General features: G+C 37.0%; 1 long non-coding RNA gene across 1 annotated transcript in view; it reads left to right on the top strand.

The window, feature by feature from the left end:
- LOC134736212 (uncharacterized) overlaps positions 1-26763 on the top strand; it is a 149614-nt gene extending 122851 nt beyond the window's left edge. Inside the window, exon 2 of the long non-coding RNA XR_010120086.1 lies at positions 22930-26763. This is a non-coding gene — a long non-coding RNA (uncharacterized lncRNA). The remainder of the gene's footprint in view (positions 1-22929) is intronic.
- Positions 26764-27024: the final 261 nt, after the last annotated feature.

Genomic DNA, 27024 nt, shown 5'->3' with positions numbered 1-27024 from the left:
AATTTTAGGCAGTATGAAATTATATGGGGGCTGTTCAGAAGGTAAGACCCCACATAAGACCCTCTAGCTACCACTGACTATCTAGATGTCAAGGTTGACACAGCTCAGAGAATGTACTTAACCTACGTTATTTCTCTCAGAGTGAGCCTAATATTTATCTATCACATGACTAACTTTTAAAAACTACTAATTTGTATTTTGCTAATTTGTGTATTCGAAGACTACCTGTCTTATTACATCATTTGTCTTTATATTTGGTGCCAAATATTTTCTCTTTCCTGTGTTAAGTTCTTTGGAATTATGACTAAAGGATAATGCTTTTCCATATGGCACACCTGAAAGTCTTCCTCAATTTCCATCACATGAAAGACAAAAAATGGAAGATATTTATGCCAAAAATTGTCCTCTGAGTATCATTCTCTTCACTGCCTTCTCTTCTACAGTAATGGCTAGAGTAGATGTCAACAAGTGAATGTGTTCACGTAGACATTCAACATTTAAGCAATATTCACTGAGTGCCGACTTTCTACCAGGCACTGCTCTAGGCACCTACTATTTCTGCTACAGCCAGCAAAGACACATATTTGGGTATTCATCAGATTTACCTACATTGTGTGTGAGTAGGAAGAAATATGCCTGTATTGCACATATTGTGCAACCTAAAGATCAAGACTGGCAATTGGGACACTTGGTTCTATTCCTGGATCTGTCATTATCTTGCCGTATTGGGCAAATCCTTTCATCTCTGTGGGCCTCAGCTTTCTCATCTGTGAAAAATATAATGTTGACTAGAATAGATGATATTTACATCCCATCTAGTTTTAACATTCGAAGAACACAATGCCCATATGCTACTTTTACAATTAAAAAAATACCCAAGAATCCACACTTATATGTGGCAGGCAACTGTGCCTTTTCTCTTTTGTGCCTACCCCACCAAGTATTCATAATCATTCCTCTTTCTATCTTGAGGTAGCAGTATATGTATTTTCTACAGGAATATATTATAATTATTTGTAAGCATTTGCATTAAAAACCTTCCAGGACATTAAATATTCAACATTTGTGACATATTCTGTTCAAATATATCTAAGTGAATAAAATGTCACCAAATATAAACCTCAGTAGAAAGCTTGAACAATAGACAGATTCTGGAGAAGCCAAAAATAACTAGAGAATGGATTAGAAGAAGACATTACAATGTTGGCCTATGTTGTTTAGGACCATTGAGCTCCTCCAAGAAGGGTCATGACCACTGGCATGCAGGTTTAACTCTTTATCTAGAACCAGGTTACCTGCCTATGAACTTGGAGGTGGTGAATTTTTTTTAAATATGCTTAAGAATATCCTACAAAATTATGTCATCAAGTCATGCTCACCTCTGCTTTGTCCATATCCTTCTTTTATTATCCTTCTGTATTACCTTCGCCCTGGGGTATTCTTCAGGTTGAATAATTTCATCTGTCATAGCAGTAGGTCAAATTGTAAAGTCAGTTTTAAAATTTATCCTCTTTCAATAAGTCTCTTTCTTTTCGTTTCTTCTTTCCTTTTTTTTTTTTGGATGGAGTCTTGCTCTGTTGCCCAGGCTGGAGGGCAGAGGTGCCATCTTGGCTCACTGCAACCTCCGCCTTTTGGGGCTCGAGTGATTCTCCTGTCTCAGCCTGCTGAGTAGCTGGAATTACAGTCGGGCATCACCATGCCTAGCTAATTCTTTGCTTTTTTTATTTTATTTTATTTTTTTGAGACGTAGTCTCATTCTGTCACCCAGGCTAGAATGCAGTGGCTCGATCTCGGCTCACTGCAACGTCTGCCTCCCGGCTTCTAGCAATTCTCCTGCCTTAGCCTCCCGAGTAGCTGGGATTACAGGTACATGCCGCCATGCCTGGCTAATTTTTTGTATTTTTTTAGTAGAGACTAGGTTTCACTGTGTTACCCAGGCTGGTCTTGGACTCCTGATCTCAGGCAATCCACCCACCTCGGCATCACAAAGTGCTGGGATTACAGGCATGAGCCACCGCCCCTGGCCAATTCTTTGCATTTTTAGTAGAGAGGGGGTTTCACCGTGTTGGCCAGGCTGGTCTGTAACTCCTGACCTCAAGTAATCCTCCTGCCTTGGTCTCTCAAAACGCTGGAATTACAGGCATGAGTCACTGCACCTGGCCTCAATGACTTTCAAACAGATTTTAAACAAGTTAAATAATTTCATTGGTTATCTCTAACGCAAAATGTTCAGATATTTATAGTAAGTTTATATCAATATTAACTTACTACTTCCACGTTGCATAAATAAGTAGCTCTTCATTATTGTCAAACTAACATGAAGTAGTGAAAAGAGAATGGATATTTGAAGTTTTTGTTTTAAATGCCAGCTTCGTCAGTTACCGCTTACAATTTACCATTTTATCATTTGTCTGAGCCTCAGTATATTTCTCACATAATGATTTTAATAATTTTCAAATTGTTATGAGATTAGAAATAATATATGAATACATAAGAGTATAGAAACACAGTAGAAACTCAATAAACGTTAGTTGTCTTATCATTATTATTATGATGAGCGATCAGATAACATAACATGCCACTAGCAATTTTTCCTCTGTTTTTTTTATAAGGCAAAGATTAGGAAATTAGATCTTGCTGTTTCACGTTATTTCTTAATGGTATTTGAGAAATATTTATTTCTTATTGCTGTTTGAGAACATCTAGCAACTTATATGATGAATATTCAAATATTGGACAAATTCAAGGAGAGATAAATCACTGCTCTCATAATCTGGTGATTGATCGCTGTGTATAGACAGTACGCATGTATTCCTAAAATGCCAACAATAGAGGTCTTTAATGAGCTATTTTTTCTCATGATTGCCATTCTCAAACTTATTACCATAAGAATGCCAACATCATATTTTATTTAATACAATTGGTCTTTGTTAGTATTGTTTGAAGATTTATGAAGAAGGCAACTTTGTTTTTAAAGGAAGAGAAAAGAAGACTGAAAACCTCAGGACTGGTTTAGTGGCTCGGGGATGCATTTCAGAGCTCAGCCCTGAACACTTTGCTTCAGAGCCGCGCCTCTAGATGGCGGAGGAACGCTGCGGGGAGGGGCGCAGGCTTCCCAAGGATGCAGTTCAGACCCCTGGTGATTTAATAGCCCTCAGACGGAGTAGTCAGCGTTGCAATACCAATTAACTGAAGTTATTAATTATGCTCTGAACATAAATGCCTAACTCATATTTTTAATCCAGTGTGAACCCTTTAAAAAAACACATAATTTCTTAAATATAAGAGAGCACGTAGTAGCGTGTAATGCAGCAAATCAATTTTTAAAAAGAAAAGCATTCTTATGAGATTGGCCTTTCAGTGTTTTTGAAGCAATGATTTCATTTGGGGGTGGAGAGAGCGTTAGGGTGCAGCCTGAGAGCAGAGTGGTTGCAGTCCAGATGAGAGCTCAGAACGTTCTGGGTTTGAATCCCAGCTCTCCCGCTTACCGTGTGTCCTTCGGCAAGATGCATACACTCTCTGAGTTTGGGTTTGTATGGTCTGGAGATAGACAGCGCCTACCTCATTAAGTGGTTGTAAAGATTAGAAAATCAAGTTGAGGTAAAACATTTGGCACAGAGCTCCTAAGTACCCCTAAATGGTGGGTTTTGAGCCTGATGAGGAACTAATACAAATTAGGTTGTCTTATTCAGGTGGAACAACATAGGTTGTGGGAATGTGAGACATCACTAGAATCCGAGGGAGTGAGCAGGCATCCTAAGAACTTTTTATTTTCTCGAGACAAGGTCTCACTCTGTTGCACAGGCTTGGGGTTCAGGGGTGCGATCGTAGCTCACTGCAGCCTCCAGGGATTCTCCTGCCTCAACTTCCCAAGTGGCTGAGACCACAGGTGGCACCACAATGCCTGGCTAAGTTTTTTAAAAAATTATTTATTTATTTATTTATTTATTTTAGAGACAAGGTCTCCCTATGTTGACCAGCCTGGTCTCAAACACCTGGCCTCCTGATCCTCCTGCTTTGGCGTCCCAAAGTGCTGGGATTACAGGAGTGAGCCACCGTGCCCGGCCTCCTAAGAGCTTTTTATACCTTGCTGTTTAAGTGAGAGACTGTACCTAATTCTCTGTCTCTTTCTGACAAAATGCATGGGAGTGACGGGACAGGAGGAGGAGATTACTAAGTTCTGACAGGCAGGAAGCTCAGGGGTGTGATTTATGCACACCCCTGTGGCACAGCTTCTCAGTAGATTCTAGTGCTTTTAAAAGCATAAACAATCTTGTCAATAGTTGATTTTCAAAGAGAAGATAAAAGATGAGTTTTTTTCTGATGCCTGGGACAGAGCCTTATGCTACCAGATTCTGGTTAAAATTGGTGACCTAAACATGTACCCACCAAAGGAATCATAGAGATGTCACAGAAAGTGATATTTTGAGTATTTTGTTTGTCACAAATCGAAAGGAAGTGTGTTTTAGTTATGTAAATGCAGGCCTCTTGGGAACAATATGACATGTTAAACCAGTATAATTGCAGTAAGTGTTGAGAGGTGAATTTTTTTTTTTTTTAAATCCCACCATCCTCATCTTTTTATATTTTGGGCTAATTTTTTCGTTCTCAATGAACTTTCACTCATAAACTAACTGGGAGACACATGGATGGTGATGTTAGAAGACAAATGAAGTAGAGCTTTATGTATTTTTCCTAGATACTCACCTTTTTACCTGAAAAAGAATAGAAAAAACGTATACACTTCTGATTCTTACCCAGAAAGGGCAGCAGATCTAAAAATCAATATATAACTTGAACCCTGTTCCCTGTGCCCAGGGGAATGAAGAAACAAAAACCTGGGCTTTCTTCTCTGCTCAGTCTCCAAGTGACATAGTTATAGGCACGTCTTGGGGTAGGTGTGGGACTTTCCAGATCAACAGCCTCTCCTGGGCCATCTGTACTTGGCGGAATGTCGTGTTGCTCTTTACACTGTACAATAGTTGTGGATAGTAACTAACTAGGACCAGTGGTGTGGGCGGTAAAGGAATTTATCAAGACAATTGTAGGTAAAGAAAGGCAGATTTATTGGAGAAAGTACAAAAATACATTTTAAGGATACAGTCAGCAAGAGAGGAGCTGACTGCGAGGAGATAAAAGCTTGCTGGGGACTTATAGGATGGTGCTGGTGCTGGAGAGGGCTATGTGCAGTACTGATAATGTTAAGGTTGCAGTGAGCTAACTTGCATTTTTCTGTCAGCTGAGGGTCTGGTGCTAAGTTGGGCACAGGTAGATTTTGACTTATTTGCGCAGGGGGGCCAGATGTCCTGAACCATGAAGAAAGGCAGATTTATAGCTTATCTGCTTTTTCTGTTTGCTTCCCCTTGGTCCTGCCAGCCTGACTCCTTTTCCCTAATTAGCCACACTGCTGACTGGCTTCTGCCCTCCCCCTCTAGCCCTCTCCCCATCTTGGTGAAAGGATCAGTCCCTTGTGGACCTGAACTGGGGATCCCTTCCTGAGAACCAGAAGTTCTGACTCTTGCCCAGCTCAGTGAGGCCTTCTCAGTGCACCTGGGCAAGTTACACATAATGGAAACTATATCTGTTTCCTTAGGTTTTGAAGACTTGAGATATTACATAGGCTTCAATAGATATTTCTATAAATAGTGACTTAAATTCATTCATTGAAATTGCAGTTATTTTATGCCAATTTGGTGCCAGCTGCCCTGCTGGATACTACAGATATAAAACAAAGAAAGACATGGTTCCTGCCCTCAGACATTAATGAGAGAGAGATGGGCCAAAAGAAAGAAGTTACTATACTGCCTGCACACCTGGTATATGATTGGCCTACTGTTTTCCTGGAGCCATTCTCTTTGAGAGCTGTGGCGATTGGTGATAAATTAATTGTGCAGGTGGTGTGCCGGTTTAAGGGAAGAAAAAGGGAGAAATCTCAACCTCATAGTTTATGTCAAGATTATTTTAGCATTACATAGAACAGAACAACCACTTCAGCAAAAAAAAAAGAGGGGGGGAGTTGGGTCTTGTATATTATAATCTACTTTATTAGTGAATTACTTTCAGGATGTTGGGGGCAATCTGTAGTATCCATGATAACTCAGAATGATTACTTTGTCTTTGTCAATTGCTGTATCTCTGTCTGGAACACCCATCATTATAGTTACGATGTGCTTACAGAAACGTGAGACAAGACCGCAAGGAAGGAAATAGCATTTTCATTTCTCTATTTAACTAGAAGGAGGAAGAAGGAAATTGCTTAGGATTTAAGGATTTTAGATTGCCTGGTTTATTCTATAAATACCTGGTATGTATGATTATTGAAAAAGCTTTGGAATAGTTTTAATTTACAGCCTTGAAAATAGCAGATGTACAAATAGGTGTAATTGTCTTTTAATGCTGCTATTCCCAAAGCATCTTAAAATAAAGGTCAATATTGATAAAATGTTTGGAAGTGGGCTTTTAGGATAATGCCATTTTCAAATGTGAGGTTATTGGTTTTCCATCCACCTTCTCATAGGTAGTCAAAATTTTACTGTACACATTAACATTATTGCAATGTGTTATTCATGTTATTCTGAATGAAATATCAAACACTGACAGGACATAAGCTACTATCTAGAATATAAGGAGAAACAGAATCATTAGGTTACCATAGGTATACATGAATAAATGGGGAATATCTGTTTTTGTTTGCAGGAATCCAGAAATTGACTTTTGGATGTTGAAAGCAACACAAATGCATACACACACACACACACACACGCACATATATGTAGGAATACACATTAGGAATACACACTTTATATGTATGTATGTGCATGTGTGTGTATTCATATGTGCCAAAATGTATTCATATGTACCATAATGTATTTCTGCCTTGTGGACCTGAACTGGGGATCCCTTCCCGAGAACCAGAAGTTCTGACTCTTGACCAGCTCAATGAGGCCTTCTCGGTGCACCTGGGCAAGTTACACATAATGGAAACTATATCTGTTTCTTAAAAGTTAAAAAAATTCTAAAATATGAAGAAATACACATTCATCTGAAGCATGAAGCAACCCTCCAGGAAAACCTTTCAAAACTTCATCTTCATCATAACACCCAGAAAGTGTCAGGTCATTCATTATGTATAATTAATACATCCATTTTTTTCTTTCTTCCTCAAGCACAGACATTGCAAAATGAGGCATGTGGTTTTGTAGTAAATAACACTGTTTTCAACAATTTGTTTCCATGTCTGGACAGATGTATTGTTTAATTTGTCAATTCTGGAAATTTATTTATTTGGCTCAGTTTTTGTTCTCAGATGCAAACATACATTCCTGCTACTACAAATATGGAATAAAAATCTTCATTTTTTTAAGAGTAAAAAAATTGTTGATTATAAACCTTTCATTGCAATATGACAACACAATTTATCAAAAGTATCACCATAGTTGAGTAAGGTGGGATAGTTTCATGAAATTAAAAAGAAGTCTTCTAGTTGAAGAAAGGTCATGGGACTAACATAAGCATTTAGTCTACTAAATTTTCTATTCGTGCAGAGTAAGTCAATGATTTACCTCTTCCAGAATGATTTCAAATGGAAACAAGTTTTAGCATTTAGTGTATTAGACATTCATGCAGAGTATGTACTCAATCCATACATAGTTAAGTCAATTTTGGATTGTCTTCCCTGAGGAAAAGTAGCATTTGCATGGATAATCCACAGGTATTTTTTTCTGGCATCTTAATGTGTGTTTAGAAGTTTATTAAGTTTATTTGGTTATCAGTGACTTTAACAAATGTGTGGGAATTCAAAACTTTATACACAGTAATCCAGTCATCCAACTGAAAACCAACTCAGCTATAATATCTGTTAATTTCAGAAGGATCTCTCTCATTTTCAGAGAAAGATGTAAATTAAATTCAGTACCTTTTTTATCCTGTAGGACAAAACACATGTGTAGGCCATCTAGACGACAAGCATTAAGATACTTCCCAATTCATGCTGGAATTTGATAATGTAATTTCTTAGAGAAATACAAATTTCTAAATTTGTAAGGCAAACTCTACCGATTTCATCAGGTAAGAGTGGGTGATACAATATTTTGGTTTAAAAATGATAAGCAAGAGAACACAAATACAAATACAGCAGAAGAGTAGTGGGCAAATGATTCTGTTAATTTCTCTATTTAATCATGGCAGCAAAAGTCTGAAAGTAAAACAGATTGTCACATTGTTAACATTTTTTCCATGAATAATTAAAAGGTAGCTATATGATTTTTAAAGTTCTTCCCAGCCTTTAGGGCAAATGAGCAATAAAAGATAGTAGGTCACTGAAGCAATTATTTGAATTACTCTATCAAAAATTCCAACCAATTATATATCTATGTGTGCTACGAAATTGAGGCCAAGGCAGGCCGGGCGCGGTGGCTCAAGCCTGTAATCCCAGCACTTTGGGAGGCCGAGGCGGGTGGATCACGAGGTCAGGAGATCGAGACCATCCTGGCTAACACAGTGAAACCCCGTCTCTACTAAAAAATACAAAAAAATTAGCCAGGCGTGCTGGCGGGCGCCTGTGGTCCCAGCTACTCGGGAGGCTGAAGCAGGAGAATGGCGTGAACCCAGGAGGTGGAGGTTGCGGTGAGCCGAGATCGCACCACCACACTCCAGCCTGGGGGACAGAGAAAGACTCCGTCTCAAAAAAAAAAAAAAAAAAAAAAGAAATTGAGGCCAAGGCAGATATTTTAACTTAAATAGATAAATAATTCCTTTGGTTTGCTAATGTGATTAACATTTATCTGTATCTGAAAAAGTCTACTCTTTTTCAGTAAGCTATATTCTCTGTTAATTTCAGAAGGAGTTCTTGTTTTTAGAGAAATATGTAAATTAAATTCAGTGACTTTTTTTATCCTTAAGACACATCTGTAGGCCATCTAGGTGACAAGCATTAATAACTATACTTTGACGAAAGATGGAATTGAATTTTATAAGCTCCTCGAAAATTATGACACATTGAGTTACTTGCTCTCGCGAATAGCCAGGCTCTCACATTACCAAGTTGAATGGATTCTTGTCTTGTCTGTTTGATAAGTAACTCCTTTACCTTGAAACCCTCCATGGTATCCCACGAACCACATTTTAGCAGAGAGTTCTTCATGTGGGAGATGGGGAACTATTTGGCATTAAGGACTAAATTAAATTCTTCTGTACAATTCTGTTCTCTAGACCATGCATCACGGGCTTTTGCTCATATTCCCAGTGTTCTACTCAGACAGACACTTGCTGCTGAATGTTTAGTCAAGGATAGAGATAAAAATGCAAAAGTCTCACAATATATGTAGGATTTTTGTTGGTATGCATTAGTTTTATAGCTCCAGGCAACATAACAACCGAGATAATACACAATTGCTCAAAGGAAGACATTTTTGAAAAATAGTCTTTGTCTCTACTTCTGAATAGTCCTGTCCAGTGCTATGATTCCTGATTAGGAGGCTCTGTCTCATCCCTTCCATATGGCCATGTTTGATTTTTCTCTAAGTGGGAGAATCTCAGTTGTGTTCTCGTTGGAAGTCTAGGTGTATTTATAAGACTCAGGGTATCTGGCAAGAGTAAAAGAATGCATACAGTCTTGTTTTCTTCTTTTGAATCATTCCCTTTGGAGGTCCTGTTTAGAAATGGCTCATTATTAATTTCTGCAGTGAAACGTGAGCTCCTGGTCTGTGGCATTCATTAGGGCCGCTTGCCCTTCACTCACAAAGAACCCTAGTTTGGCAGTGATTTGAACTCTTCTTTTTCCTTTTCGTTTTAGATGTACATATCTCTAAATGTACAAGTGTCTGCTTCCACATTTTCACAACTTCTGAATGGAGGTCATAGAGGATACATGACTGGCATGTCTCTGTGACCCCAATTTATTCCTCATGGTCTGTTCTATACTCATACTTTACTGATGAAAAAGAAAGCAATGCTGTTACTTGATAGCTTGCTGAATTTAGGAATCTCAGATATATGGATGAGCTAAGGTCCTAAGGAAAAGTTGCATAAACTGGAGTCATAAAAAGGGTATACTGCTGAGACCGCGTTTGAAAATGTGCGGCTTAGAATAAGGGGGCTGATTTTGCCATGGTAGTAAAATTGCAGTAGGTCAGCTTCTGCAGCCTTGATTGCTGCTTAGAACTTCGGAATCTAGATGTTATGAAAATGCAGGAGCTATCCATCACATGTGCATTTAAAAGACATATACGTTAAAAGGAAAAAAGGTTCAGATCATTACTGAATATCTACTTGTACAAAATGCACACTCTCTTATTTATTTATATTTTAAATTGGGCTTTCTATAACATTGGCAAGCAGGAAATTGAAAGCCATGAAAATTCCATAATTTAATATAAAACTTTTTTAATTGCCAAGAACAGGAACAATTTTTTATTGAAACAAGACAGAGAAATATTACATTATATAATGCCATAACTCATGCAATAAAACAATTTCAACTTAATAAATTAGTTTTGCATAAGCGTGGCTATTAGTATTAGCTACCAGGGGACTGATGGGTTTCACTATTTTTACCACAGTGGGATATCTGTACATGAGGTCCTGAGAGAGTAGGTACAATAGTGAAAATCTCAACAAATTTCTCTGAGAGATTTGAGGACTGCAAAATTCAATGCTGACCTCAGTGGAATGCTCAGAGAGATTAGCAACAACATTATGGGGAGCAGACACAATTCCTTCCACACCAAAGTCTAATGATGGAAAAAATCAGAAACCTTTCCTGCTAAAAAATACATAATGAAGTAAGTAAATAAACCAGTGAAATGTTCTCCTGGAAAATGCCTGCTTTTTAAAATATATTGTGTCCTTAGGAGAGGAGAATTACTCAGCAAAGAAACTGGGTTCTTGACTGGACTCTGCCTATTTTTTTCACTGTTTCTCTTACAGAAGACTTTAAATTTGTTGCTGTTTTTTAAATAATACTATCTAATGGTGTTACTATGGTAACCATGTCTTAGAAACCAATTATCAGTGCTGCCCAAATAGTACTTAGAAATTGTGGAGTGTAGAACAATAATACAAATAGAAACTGCCCCATCCTCACCTAGGGAACGTCCAAACAGCTAGATGAAGAATGGAGACATGGAAAAGTTGGAAAGATGGAGGACATAACCTTGGGTGGAGACAAGAGCCAAAGGGATTGAAAAAATAAGGTGTCCACTGAAGGCTCTTTGCCTCGAAGTAATAATGGAATTTTTCAAGTTAAATTGGAAGGAATTGGAAAATCTATGCTTGCTGTAGTGGCATGGGCAATTTAGAAAGCAATTCTAGTAGATCACCTATAGAATGGACTAGATTGGAAGTAGGGGTTGGAGGATGAGAGAGAATGACAAAACCACAGTGTGCACAGACTCAATTTTAAGGCCACATTCTAATGATGTATGTGTATGTGTATGCGTGTATGTGTATGTGTATGCGTGTATGTGTATGTGTATGTGTGTGTATGTGTGCACATGCACATGCATTTGTGTGCAGAGTGGTGCTTCTTTAGTTGAGTATAAACTGGGTTTCACAGTCTGGTTTTGTTTGACAGTGGGTTGCTGTACCCTTTCCTCCCAAGCATACATTTATATGTGTGTGTGTGTGTGTGTGTGTGTGTGTGGTTCAGGAGTGATTTAATTAAAAATTTAAGCATTTTTAATTTTTTAGTGCAGAGACTCTTGACAGCAGGCTGTAAGGCACATGATTGTTATTTCTTAAGTAGAGTTCTATAGTAGAATGGAAGATCTGTTTATTCTACCTCCTATGTAGTAGAAAGGATGATCTGTTTATTCTACTTCCAATGTAGCTGTTGAATCCATTTTCTTCTGTTTCCACTGGCACTGCTATTTAGTTTTGATCCTTATCGCCTTTCTCCTTGTGGCAATTGTTTTTCAGCATTTTCTCTCTAGAATCCATCCTTCTATCACTTGTTGGCAAAGTGATCATTCTATAATGCTGGAGTGATCATTTCACTGACTTACAATCTTTTAATGGCCTCTGACCACTTTTAGGAACTAATCCTCACTTTGCCCTTCATGATAAGTCCCTGCCTACTTCTGGTCTTATAATGAACCCTACGCCATTAATAAATCTCCTTCTAGTTCCCAGATCCACCTAATTTCATGCCCTTCCTTCTCAGTAGTCCTAGAATCCTGCCTGTTCATCTTCTCCCCACCTCCACTGTCTCTCCAACTAGCAAGCAAGAGGAGAAGAGTTAAGAAAGGAAGCCACTTACCCGGCTGGCTTATAACTCTCAGTATTTGACATTTATTGAAATGGCAACCTTCAGAAATTCTTTTCTGACTCAATTTCCAGCTCATTTTATATAAAAAAGCATTTTGCTGTTTCTCAATTTTGTTAGGAAAATCAGTTGCCTTTTTCAAGAAATAACAATGTTATTTGCATAAAGCAATGTAAAATGTTAGTATTTCTTTTTGAGAAAAATACATGTATGAGTTTGCAGTATTTAAAAATAATCTGATCAAACCAGGAAACTCAGGTTGAAGTATGGCAGAAGCACTACTCTTCTGTGGTTCTAGCAGAGGCATCCACAGTGAGTTAGTTGCAGGGAATATACCTGTGAGGGGAATGACCAAGTTATCCCAGGGTTATTGGAGAAAATTCACATCATAAGAGCAGGTACTCTGGATAATATCTGGGTATCCCTTCTGTAAGAAATTAGAAGGAATTTCTAATGTTTTAATATAAAACTAAATGGAATCACTGACCATTTTATTGATGGGAGGTCAATGCTGTTGTTTCAAAAAGTAGAAAGCAGAGAGTTAGTCTGTAGAAACTGGACATTGAAAGTGAGGAGCACCTGTCTTAAGGTAGCTCTTAACCTAAGAAAAACTTTGGGTAAGTCCCCTTACTTTCAAAATATTCTTCAGTCTAAAGCAGAGGTTCTCAAAATTGAGGATGCATCAGAATCACCTGGAGGACTCGGTGTAGCACATTGCTGGGCTCCATCCCCAGAGGTTCTGAATTAGCAGGATGATATGGTGCCTGAAAATGTGTACTTTAACAAGTTCTTAGGTGGTGCTGATGCTGGGGGTCTGCGGCAAAACTTTAAGAACCACTGGGCTAAAGAATATATAATGTCCACATCCTATTTTATGAATTAAGGGGGTAATTATAAACATGACAATGCTCTTTGAGTTGGAAAGTCACTTCTGTAATATGTAGGTAGGAAATGGTTACAAAACAATAGGAAAAAGGGAACTAACATTTTTTGTTAGTTACAGGAAAATTACTTAATACCTTTTCTTTAAAAAGAAAAACAATACTCAGAAGGATAAAGGCAAGAGAGAATCCTGTCAAAAATTTCAAAAAGACTTAGGTTTAAGCAGCACATGTGAGGTGGTTTAAAAATACGAACACATATCATACACCACTTTTTAATCTAATGTATCGCTTCTTCTTAATTGGCTGATAAAAAACCAATAATACACTTAGAAAATATTAGAATTATAGTAGATATTATTGTGTGATTTTCAAGACAGCTGATAATTATAACAATAGTAATAGAAAGTAAAGATTATTTTTTCTGGTTGGGGGAAAAAAATAAAAACCTATCCTGGGAATTAAATTATCAAACAAATTCTTTTTGTGCCTCCCAGTTGTTCATCATGCAATAACAGTTGAACAGAGTCAAGCCCATTTTCTTTTGCAGTTCACTTTTTGATTAATGAGGCAAGTGATAATAGAATAAATTGACATCAGTATTTTTTAAAGCAATTGTCAGTGAATATCCTGAGGTGTGTACACATTCAACTCAATCTCGTGCTATTCTGACACTTCCATTTGCAATATTGTAAAATTATCTTAAATTTCCACGCTATGACCCTTTGTCCCCACATCATGGGGACGTCCATCATCCATCCCCACATGGTATATTAGTCACCATTCTCCAGAATCTTTACACACACACACACACACACACACACACACACCCCACATATAAAGACATTTATTATAGGGTATTGGTCCTGTGAATTATGGAGGTCAAGTAGTTCCAGATCTGCTGTCTACAAACTGGAGACCCAAGAAAGCCTGGGATGTAATTCAAAGACCTGAGAGCCAGAGAACCAATGGTGTAGATATTATTCTCAGTCTCAAGGTCTGAGAACCAAGAGTGTTGAAGGCAGGAGAAGATTGATGCCCCAGCTCAAAAGCTAGGCAGAGAGAGAGCAAATCCAACCTTTCTCCTCCTTTTTGTTCTACTCAGCACCTGGATAGATGGGATGAAGCCCTCCCATGTTAGGGAGGGTCATCTGCTTTACTTAGTCCACCCATCCAAATGCGAATCTTTCTGAAACACCTTCACAGATACATCCAGAGATAATATTTAATCAGATCTGGCATCCTGTGGCCCAGTCAAGTTGACACATATGTGTAAAATTAACCATCACACACAGATATTTAAGTATTACTTACAAAAACACGAACATGTACAGATACATGTTGCAAATATTTTCAACTATAGAAATGAGATGCTAAGGCTTTCCTAGACAATTGTCAATTATCTAGAATATGGAAATAATCAGAGTACCCCACTCCCTGTGATTTTGCTGTCTGAAAGGTGCATCACATAAGAAGATAAAATTATTAGTCTCTAATGTCTTTGAGTCTTTTTAAAAATTTGATAATAGATTATGTTGAGGGACCCATTCTAACCAACTGAGATAATTATGTACATCATAAATTCTGAAAAGAGGGATCATCCTTATAGGAAGTGAGTTAAAAATCAAAAGTCACTTCATTATTCCCTTTAGAAACATTTAGAATTTATATATAATATGGTCATGTAAAAATCAAACCAACAGTACCTCAAAAAAAGAACAGCAATAAAAAGAACATATTCAGAAGTATTGAAATCCTTTTTATCATACTTATATAATGTATAAGACTTATATGATTAATCATCATCACCATAGCTAGTGTATGACTTAGATCATTTAGGATATTAGAAATAATTTTAGTGAGGAGATTTCACTTCAGCTCATTGCAAGCACACACGTACAACATATAGATGCTAAATGAAAGTATTCATTTCAGATGAGAGCATATTAGCTTGTTAGCCTGGAAATTCTGTCGAACCTCCTGACTAATCAAAAATATGTATTTGAACAATTTGCTGTTGTGAATTCAGCCTTTTGGAACCTTCTACCTCTCTTCAATTATAGTGTCAGAGTGTTCTGTTGCTTAATTCCCACAATAATTAAATAATTTATAAATAATGCATACCTCATCTCCTCCCAAGAAAGAATTTAAGGAGGCTGCATTTAACTAGGAAACTACCATAAATATATAATGAGGTGGATTTCAGTACTCTCTCTTCGGTGACTGGAAGGTCACTCCTCCTTTCCAGGGAAACAGAGAAACACAGTCTCTGCCAGCCCGTGGACAAAGTGAACAGGACAGGACAACACTGCCTCCTTCTGCTGGGCTTGGCTCACGTTGGGGGTGGAAGGCTGATGGGTTAGTCCTTAGGAACATGAACCAGTTCAAATTTTGCCTCTTCCGCACACTAGCTTTGTGATCTAGGAAAAGGTACCTGGTCTCTCTATATTCATTTTCAGTTATTTTATTTTAGTAATAATTACTAAATTAATTATTTTAGTAATAATTACTAAAATAATTATTTTAGTAATAATTATAGTTATCTCATGCAGTTGTTGAGAGGATTAAATGAGTTTTAAAAAATAGAATGTGAGAAAAATACCTAGTGGTTAGTAAATACTACTTGAGTGCCAACTAGTTAGACATAGCTTTCTATTCAATTAAGACGACAGTTCTTCAAAGATGCCACACTTAAACCAGTCCCAGTGCTGTAGTATCATAGGCATCTGCACTTTTCTTTATGACACATCTTCATTTGCAATTGATATTTAAGGCTCTGAATCTGTTTCTCCCATGAGGCTGTAAGCTCCAGGAAGGCTGGAATCTTGTCTGTCTGGCTTAACACTCTATCTCTGGTATATATACAGTGCCCAGCATGAAGCAATTATTCAATAACTAGCTGTTGAATGAATGAATCCAGAAAGACATGCCTATAAACATGCTAATCGAGATGGGATTTCTAGTAATTATTTTGTTAGTTTTGCAAATTTTTATTATCTAAGTTTTGATACTTGTGTTTTCTTTGTGCAATAATAAAAGTAAAATCCTGTTATATCACCTCTATGTACTATAGTAAATCACTTCAGTAAGGCAGCAATAGAACTGTCAGATGAAATTCATATTTTATTTTTTGTGGACCTCTGGAATAGGTTAGTAGTTTTCAATTGGGGGTAATTTCGTGATACGTCCTCCCTCCCCACTAGACATTTATCAATGTTTGGAGATAGTTTTGACTGTCACAATTGCAAAAGTGCTACTGACATCTAGTGTACAGAGGGCAGGGATGCACAGGACAGTCCCTTACCACAATGAAAACCATCAAGTCTGAAATGTTAATAGTGCAAAGGTTAAGAAACCCTGGCATAGATGGATAGAGCCTAGTAAAAAAAAAAAAAAAGTTTGTACAACTTCCAAAATTGGTTGAGATGTTAAATAATACGACATCAGAATTTTAAAAGTTAATGAATAATTAAAAGTTAATAATTAAAAGAATTTATTGTGAATTTTTTGGTGGTTTGTATTTGCTTCATGGTATAATGTGCTGATAGTTTTAGTATTTAATGTAGCATATTCACCAATATTATCTATGTCAGTAGAGAACTTTATAGTCTGCTACGGGTTTTTCTCTTTACAACCAGTGAAAGTGGTTTTAAAAGAAAAGCACCAATTGACTGTTTACATACTGCTGAATAACCACTTTGGCAGATTTATTTTTTTTAAAGAACAGTTCATTAATAAATTTAGCCAAAACTGTTGGGCAGAGAGTACAAATAACCATATTGCCTGTAGATTGTTGCTTGTAGCTCTGGACTAATAAAGCACAAATAAGTTAGGGATATCTAATGTTTATATAGCTTGGTTTATTTGAGTTTAACACCTGGGATGGTGTTAGCCGGGATAGGTTAGGTTCTGCTGCAGTAACAACATCTCAGTGGCTTTAACACAGCAAAAGTTTATTTCTTCTTCAGAGTAACTCTCCCATACAACGGCCTCTGTGGGACAACTCAGCAATCCAGCTGGGGAAGGTGGCATCATCCTGGAACTGCACTTTTTGGAACAGATGGCCTTATTAGTCAGTTTGGTGGGGAAAAGAGAACATGGGAAATTGCATGTTAACTCTAATGCTTTCACATGGGATTGACACAGGTGACTTGCAATAACATTCTATTCACCTCACAAATAACACACCATGGCCAGATTCAGGGACCCAAGGAAGTTTAATCTACCCATGTTGCATAAGAGAAACAAATATTTCTGAGCCTGAGTAATAGCTATCATAGCTAGCTTTAGTATTTGTTTACCTTTATACATGGTTGTTCAGTACGGTTATTAAGGAAGTATATTTGCTGAATGCACAGATACTATTTCTCATGCCAAATTAACCTAATTTCATTATGCTTATTTGGGTTCTCTATATCTCACTTAATGAATTTGTAATGTGCTTCTAAATATTTAGGCTTCTAAATGAAAGTCTCTGCCAGATGCTATGGTCCCTGATTTCTCAAATAGGCTAAGATATTCCACAGTACTGAATGCTAAAGGAAAAGATGGTGGTCTTTCCATTTTACATAATGGTAAGTAATCAAACATTATTTTTGTGGTAAATCAAAAATCGGGATACCTCAGAATGAAAATAAAGATGAATTTTTAAGATTAAAAAAAGAGACTTCCATGAAATTTTGTGCTGTGGCAGGCTGCTTTTTGCTGTGCTCCAGGGGAAAGTATTTACTTTCCTCTGCTACTAAGACTACTTTACTGGACAGAAGCACTGCTTGTGTATCTAAGTTTTTATTCAACTTTGATATGGTTATTTTCTTGTCTTCATTTTGTTTTTTAATATAGCTCTTCTTCTGGGACCCATTATTATATACATCATAAAAATGGGGGATTTTTTACAAAAAAGAATTCACAGTTCTATTCTGTATCCTACTAACAGCTTGATAAGAGAAACTAAATAATACAATTGATCACTGCGTTCATTATTCTAGACCACTACATGGAATTGCAAGAAGACGGAGAACTATACCCGCTCTTCCCTATTTTACCATGTGATTTGTCCACTTCTGGTTTATATTACCTATAGCTATCTGAGTCTGTATTTACACATTTATTCATTTTTCACCCATCAAACAACTTTTGAGCATCCACCCTATGGCATTATGCTAGATACTGGGGATTAGGATAAAATGAATAAGACAGTTTCTCCCCTCAAAGACCTTACTTCTAGTAGGTGACAGCTACAGGGGTTATGAAATGTCTCATTCATTTCACTTATATTTATTGAGCACTGATATGTGACAGACACTGAGGAATACTATAGTGAATGAGAGGCAGCAGAGTGTAGTGTTTGAGTGAAGTGTTTCAGCAGTCAGACTGGAATCAAATTGCACTGCGAGGCCTCATGGAGGCTCTTCAGCTACCTTGTGCCTCAGTTTCCTCATGTGTAAAACTTGAATATTGTAGTTGCAATATTGTGATATAAGAAATTTAAATTTGGTCTTTGTCCCCATTTCCTGGCACAGAGTTCATGAAACCCTTGTAATTTCCTAAGAGATAGGAGTGTTAAGAGCATCTTTTGTTCTAATATTTGGTCTTTGACCCCAGTTCCTGATTCAGAATTCCTAAATCCTGTGGAATTTTCTGGGTGATAGAAGTGTCTTTTGTTCTAGTGAGGTGACTCTTGGTGGGTTCCTAGATAGCTTCAGGGTTGGGGTTGGTCACCAGGAAGACCAAGCTATGATTAGAAGCTTGGAAGTTTCAGCCCCACTTTCACATTTTCCAGAAAGGACATGGGGGCTGGAGATTGAGTTAATGATAGATTGTGCCTATGTGTTGAAGCCTCCATAACAATCCCTTAAAGACAGGGTTTGGAGAGCCTCTGGGTTAATTAACACTTTCATGTGCTGGGAGGTGGATGCGCCCCAACTCCATGGGGACAGAAACTCCTGCAGTAGTAACTCATCCTATGTAACTATTCATGTGGCTGGTTGTACCCTTTATCATATCCTTTATTACATAATAAACAAATGTTGCAGGGCTTTTTCTTAGTTCAGCTAAAGATGGGGGTCCTTATCACACAGCTGCGAAAATTTAGGCTCGCAGATGATTTGAAGAGTGAGAAAAATGGGATTCATTGGGCAAAAATGGGAAACAGACTCTTAGCGAAGTGAGAGTGTGCTTCCTGCCTGTGGGCTTCCCGCCTCGCAGATTGAATCCCAGATTCCACAGAGGAAGAGGAGGGGCCAGGCTCCTCCCCTATGGAAAGGGCGCTAACTTCCATGCTTCCAGCCCGGTGTGCAGGCCAGCTGGAGTTTTTCCAGGAAGCCCTTCCCACCTGTCTGTCTCACAAGGAAGCATAAACAAGTGTTTCTCTGAATTCTGTGAGTCCTAACAAATGTTCAAACCTGAGGGGGGTGGTCATGGTAACTACTGATTTATAGCCAGTTGGTCAGAAGTGCTAGAGGCCTGAACTTGCATTCGGTATCCGAAGTGGGAGGCAGTCTTGTGGAACTAAGCCTTTAATGTGGGATTTGATGCTAACTCCAAGTAGATAGTGTTAGAACTGAATTGAATTGCAGGACACCCAGCTGACATTTGGATAGTTAGAGAATTGCATCGTGTGGAAAAAATCCCACATATTTGGTGTCAGAAGTATTGTGAGAGTACAGAGGAAAAAAAAATTATTTTTCTTGTACAGTAGTTTATCAGAAAACCAGTTACAAATATTACTTTAAAAAACAGTGAGAAAAATACAGCTCTATCATTTTCTGGTTTTTATGTAACACTTTTTTTTTTTTTTCAAATCATGGAAAAAAGCCATTGCAAATCACATTCTTGAAGGGACTTAACCAGGTAAGACGTTTGATCCAAGGGCAAGACAACCCCAAACAGAAGTTTCGTTTTGCAGAAGCCGCTTCCATTTTCCAGGCTCTGAAATTCTAAAACATCTCCTGTCTTCCTCTATTACCAGGGCCTTGTGCTTGCTTTAAGAGTGGGCATTCATCAGGGGTACAGGTAATTGTCAACAACCTGAGGGGCTACCTTGGCACCAGAGTGGCAAGTGCCTGCTACTTAAGAATTTTATATTGCCTTCACCAGTGTGATTTAACTTTGCAAAGGAACAGATACAGAGAGAACTCAGTGGAGACCCATTCTTTGTTAATATTTGCATTTTATAGGAAGCATACATATAAATTTCCCATTCTATAGTAGTATGGCTTTAATCTTAATGAATGCCGTTTTGGTGGTACTCTTCAGAGAGTGGAATTAACATTCACACGTGAACTGGAAATGTTAAAGTGTTATTAGTCTTCCGAGGGTTTTGCTTCTGGCTATGCACTTTCAGAGATTTCATCATAGTTTAGGTATAGCAAAATACCACCATTTCTGCATACTAGAATGAAACTCTCCAAGGTTTCTTTATACTTTAGGCTAAGGCTTGATTTTTTTAAAACAGAAAAGAAGGTTTTCCTAGACCCTGAATATAACCTGATGTCAAAAATCAATTGAAAAGCCAGTAAAAGTTTGTCATGAGTTCTGTGAGAAAGCTTTTTTTCATAACAGCTTTCTGGTTATTACTAACAAATTTCTTAATTAAGTTGCCTAAACTATTAATATAGTTTTGTGGAATTTTAGAAATTTTATTTATTTATATAATGTTTACACTTTCCCTGATCCTACAAAGAATTCGAGGTGACAAGCCTCATTTTATGCTAGTTTTCCCCTACTCTTTTTTTTTTTTAAGACTAAAGATGAGAATTTAGATTCAACAGCCATGCAAAGTAACCAGAGGTTTGAAAATACTGTTTGATTGCTAACCTCTGCTGCCTGTCTTTTCTTTCAAATGTGAACCCCTTTTTTTCTCATTTATTCTCCAGGCCTTGATCATTTTACCTTATATAAAGATTCTTGGTTATTAGATAAAAATGAGGGAAAATATCCCAGATTTTGGTTATATAGTAATCAGTACAAAGGGTGTGAAACTTTTAAGGGTAGCTTCACTTACACATGCATACATGTGCACAAACAAAAACATCCACATCAGACTTTAACATTAAAATTCATTTCATAGAATCTGGGTTTTCATTTCGCTTATTTTTCTACTTACATCCAAATTATAACATTCCAAATCCAAAGGCAATGTTCTATTATAACAAGGACAGCCAAAACAAAGAATATTTATGAAGGGCATTATTTGACCATGCTCTTATCATGGTCAAAAGCCTTAGGAGGTTTTTAAGTCCTTCCAAAGACTGTGCAGGGTAGATACTGTCATTGCCATGCAAATGATGAGGTTGTTCCTGGACCAAACTGAGGGTCGGGCTGCCATTTCTTGTGGCCCAATAACGAGATGCAGATGAACTGGAGAGCAAGAGAGTTTTTATTTCTGTAACTGGTTACAGGGAGAAGGCCTGGAAATTATTACCAGATCCACTCAAAATTACAAAGTTTTCCAGAGCTTATATACCTTCTAAGCTATATGTCTACATGTAATTGTGCGCTCATCTAAAGATGTAAGTGATTAACTTCTTTTAATCTATGACTAAGGTCTGATTTCTGAAGACCTTCCTCTGGAGGCTCAGTAAATTTACTTAATCTAAATGGGTCGAGATGCTGGGGTGATTACCCTTATCTTGTCTCTTGCTAAATCACGGAGGTTTGAGGACTTCCTTCAGACCCCCAATAAACCTGTTTGTGGAAGCCTGGGGAGTTTCTTCAGACTCACAATAAAACTTGTTTCATCCTAAATGGATCCTGTTAAAGAATTCCTTTGTTATTTTGTCATGATATAAGGCCCAGGAAAGGCCTAGGCAAAACTCTTGATGGGCTTTTGTTACATCTCAGCCTTTGTATAAGGGCACTGACTTTTAATATTTAACTTAAGCACTCAGTCAGTACTGAAACAGTTGTTAGTGAGACCTGGCCTGCCACAAGGTAACTGAAGGTCTGAGATGTTAAGGGACTTGGCCAATGACATACAGCTTTTAAGTAGTAAAGCTGGGATTTGATTCAGTCATGTCTAGCTCTGAAGGTGCCACTCCACAGTGCTATCCTGAACTAGCTGCCTCATGTCACCTAAAATGCAGAATCCCAAGCCCCAGTACTATGGGATCCAAATTGAATCTGCATTTTAAGGAGCTCCCCAGGTGACTTATATGCACATTAAAGTTTAAGACTGCAAGTATGGTTCTATATGCACATTAGAGTTTCAACTGGAAGTATGGTTCTTAAAAAGTAGTTTCAGGCAGTTAAATACAAGGTACTGAAAAAATTCCATTTGAGATGCTTTTTGGTCTCTGGGCCTTTATGATTTTTACTTAATTACAAGCTAGACTGTATTTCATTATCCTTCAGCTGTTCTGCTTTCACATCGGCTTTGAGCTAGTCTAACAAGAGTCATGTCGGATGCTGTCTTCTGTGACATTTCTTAGTGATCTGTTTTGTTGGTATTATTGTCAGTTTAAATAGCCTTGTGGTTATAAAACAAGAAAAATTGATTCTGTCCTAACCGTTTGATCTCTCCGTGTATCCGAGTAATCTTCTTGTCACATTTTCCTCCAAATTTACCTTTGCTTGTTTAATTCTTAAAAAAAAATTTTGACTTTCTCCTTGTCTACTCTTTCAAAACATTAGAAGTGACTTCCAGTGATAAAGCTCACTTAAAACAGACAAGATAAAAAGAAAAATTATAGAAACAAGTTTAAGAAGGTGAAACATACTTACATCATGCATATGAAATTAATTAGTTGCTACAGTTGAAAATCGAATTTAATTTTCATCTTCTAGGCTGTGAAGTCAAAAGGAAAATGTAAGAGGCTGCCGAGTTCTCAAAGTGGGATGAATAGAATCATTCATGTTCATCTGGAGAGAAACACGTTTTCCTGTGACTGAATGCTAAGAGAAGTATATTAGAAGTCTCTTTTTCTAAAAGTTCATAAGGTAGCATAACACATAATATAGTGCTTTTTTGCAAAGAAAATGAAAAGCATTACAAAAATATACCTTTCTCATGCCAGTCTTCCATAAATGCTAAGGTCATAACTGAATTTAGATTTTATGTAATGGTTTTGGGGGTAATGAAAATAATTTGATGGAGTATATTATTTTTTGATGCTCAAAAACCAAATACAGTGAAAAGAGTTTGAGAGTCTTGTCTATATGTGAAATTTAATATTTTGCTTAGACTGAGCCTCCCTCTTGCATTAGATATACTTGAAGTGGGCTTTTTTGGCTAGTGCTAGATCTCCATAAGTTTGAATTTTCAGATGAGTGTTAAAGTAATAAAATGTTCTGCCATTGGTTCAAAGAGGCTTAGAATATTAGGGATGTCGGCAGGAATGTTGACATCCCACTGTGAAAAGCATTTTTCTCTTCTTAGTGGAACTCTCACTGTTGCACACTTCTTCTGATTAGATAATGGAGGAGACCAGATTTTGAGAGCACATGAGTTAGTCTTAAGCCCTCTAAAAAAAAAGTAAATCTCAAGTATCTTTCCTAGCATTGCTAAGGATGATTAAAGATTATAGCACAAGGTCATTAGGCATTAAACGATTCTGAGGCCCAGTGTTGTTTGTTTCTTTCCCAGAGAGTGGAATAATTACTGATTAAAGCATGGGGTCTCAACTCTCAATGTGTTTGCAGATGGTCAGGGAATAAAACTCTGAACTATTATTTCAGCAGAAATAATGTTTTATATATGTTCATTATGAATAAGAACAAAGCCTTAAAAATTTGGTTGATCTTTTGCCCCAAAATCACTTGGCAATGCTTGCTAAAAAACAGAAAATAACTCATGTAAATACTAAAATCTCTATTTTAAACAAAACTTCCGGGTGACTTATATACAGGAGTCTTTGTGGACACTTTGAGAAATAATGGATGAGAATGGTAACCTTATATTTAATGGATTGACTGGTCATTTTGGCTGTGTGGACGCCCAGTTAAAGTGTAATGACTAAGGTCATCTGTAAAGACTGATTTTAATAATCTCCTTACAATTTTACTTGAAGGGAGTTATCCATGTTAATCTCCAGGCATGAAATGTAATGATCTGTTTTATTATTGTTAATTTATGCTCAAGCTTCCTTTTGCTCTTCTTTTTAACCAACATAACAATTATACAGTCTAACTATTTGCCTCAGGGTGATGCTGTAATAGGACTAATTAAATATTTAATATTTTAAAGGACTTAAACAATCTTGTAAGTAATATGTTAAGAGGAGATAAAATCATGATGATCTCCTTAGTAGGAGGAATATTAATGAAGCACTGGGGTCAGGCATTCCTTTAATGCCCATGTCCTGTATCTGTCAGAGGCTGAATGGTTTAATGGTTAAATAAATGACTGTTGTAACCTATGGCAGTTCTTCTACTTCCTAGTTGGAAAGCCTAGAACAAATTTTTTAACCTTTCTATGCCAATCTCATATTTCTCACCTTTAGAGTGAGGTGATAAGAATACCACCTACCTTTTTGGACTGTTGTGATGACATATAAGGTATGTGTCTATCGAAAGAAAGTGGTTTTTATTAATATGAATTAATCCCATAACTATTGGTATTACAATATCAATTCAATACAAGTATTGAATTCAAAACTTGTAGGTTCTTATTTTAAAACTAGCAATAAAATGGATATGTACTTTTAGCTCTAATCTCAAATTTAGAAAGAAGGAAAAGGGAGGACGAAAAAGAGGAAGAAAAGGAGTAGGAGAATATCTCTAAAATCAACCCCAAACAGGGGCTAAAGACAAAGAGAAAGTGATCATTGTGCAGAAGATGAAGACTCATTGTAGGTATGTATAGTAAATGTAAAACTGACCTCACTGATCTAGAAAAATAATAGAATCATCAAATGTCAGAGCACACAGATTATAAGGAAAATGCATTTTTTTTAGGTCAAGGGTTAGTGAATAAATCTGAATCAGCAGAAAGTTTTCATTATGACTTTTTAGAAAATGATATCTTGTTTTTTCAAAGCTCATACAGAAAAATAACTAGACTAACAAAAATTTCGAAAAAGTTGTTCTTTTGAAACGAGGTCAGGATTAATTGAATACGCATTTTAAATACATTAACTGTCACATCTAAATATTTTTGAAAACTTGTTTCTCCTATTTACTAGATGGCTTTGAAGGTTTTCCCTTTACAACTAAAGATGTTTTCTAAACTGCTTTCTAATGGAGTCTAAATATAAAATTCATCCAGATGATTTTTCTTGATTTTATGAATTCCAAATCTGGTGGGCGTTGCAAATAATGAGATTTTGTTGTACATTCCAAGTTCACCGGCCTTATAATGAACTTCATATTCTATGGGCAAACGGGCAAGAGGAGCAGTGTTCCCAATGCCATTCATTCAACAAGTATTTATGATTGCGATTGTGTGCTAGGCCATTCATAAGAAGAAGGAATGAACTTACATTTTCTTAGCTGTGCATTTTGTTATCATTTTAATGCCCCATCAGCAAGTGTTCTTCATTAATTCTTAAGCATTTATTAACTATATGTTGGAGTTATAAGAAGTTTTTAAAAATCAGGATGAGGTTCCACTTTCCTTTCTTCTAGGACAGGTACAGCTGACCTTCAATGTTCATGGATTCAATTTTTGATAATTTTCCTACTTGCTAAAATTTATTTGTAACTCCCCTCCTCCAATCAATACTTGTGGTACTTTTGTAGTCATTCATAGACATGTACAGAATGGTGAAAATTTTGGTGGGCCATTCACATGTTCCCAGCTGAGGCTTAAGCAAGTGATGCTGCCTTCTTGATTCAGCTTTCCTACTATAAGTGTGTGTTTTTACTTGGTGTATTTAGTGTCATGTTTTTTGCGGTTTTTCTTTTGCTTTTCTTTGGAGATTTAGAATGATCCCTAAGCATAGACAACTGGAGTGCTGCCTAGTGTTCCTAAGTGCGAGAAGGCTGTGATGTGTCTTACGGAGGAAATATGTGTTAGATAAGCTTTGTTCAGATATGTTGGCCATGATTTCTATGTTAATAAGTCAACAATACGTATTTTAAAAGGTGTCCTTATACTGAAACACACATAAGACAACATTATGTTTTGATTGGTTGACAAAAATGTTGTGACCAGAGGCTTGCAGGAATTGAACCATCTATTTCTCCTAAGAGTAATGGTTCAGCATTTGCGAATTCAGTGTTTGTAGTGACTTTATAGAACATAACTATCATGAATAACAAGAATCAATTGTATTTGAAATTTGGGGAGATTTTAATAAATACTTATTCACTAAATTGTCCCTTTTAATGTAAACGAAGATGCATGATTTTTTTCTGACCTGTAAGCAACTAGTAAGTAAATACAGAGGGGTGGAAAAATGAAAATTATATATAGGGCTAAACCATAATTTTTGTTTTTTTCTTTCTAAACTTAAAAAAATAAAAACTTCTGCTAAAAAACAATGTAATAAACCTGGAGGGGTTCGAAGTCTAGAAACAATTTGCAATGTGATGGAATCTTGTTTGTTAGTAGTGATTTGTCTGCCCTATGCCTAGCATAGTTTCTAACTTATATGGAGTGCTCAAGGTATTTTAAAAAATAAAAATAAATTGCATTGAATCAGTCATAAACTGACACTGAAATAGCCTTGAGAGTGAAAAGATTTAGCAATAAAAATAAAAGTTGGAGAAGTATAACGAACATTTTCCAGTTGGAGACTAGAGGTTGGAGACAAGAGGTCAGTCTACCTCGCAGTTAGCTGGGAGAATCACCTCTGTCACTGGGCCTGGGCAATGACAACATCCATATTGGCCAGCTCTACCGTGCTTGGGTTTACCATTAACTCTCTGTGTTGTCTGGGTCAGATTGTTCTGCTTCTTTGGGTCTTGGCTTCTGATTATTTCCTTGATAACCACCATTAT

This window comes from Symphalangus syndactylus, chromosome 3, assembly GCF_028878055.3.
Source record: "Symphalangus syndactylus isolate Jambi chromosome 3, NHGRI_mSymSyn1-v2.1_pri, whole genome shotgun sequence".
Lineage (NCBI taxonomy): Eukaryota > Metazoa > Chordata > Mammalia > Primates > Hylobatidae > Symphalangus > Symphalangus syndactylus.
Note: the sequence above shows the minus strand (reverse complement) of the source record. Positions and strands in the feature narration are given on the sequence as shown.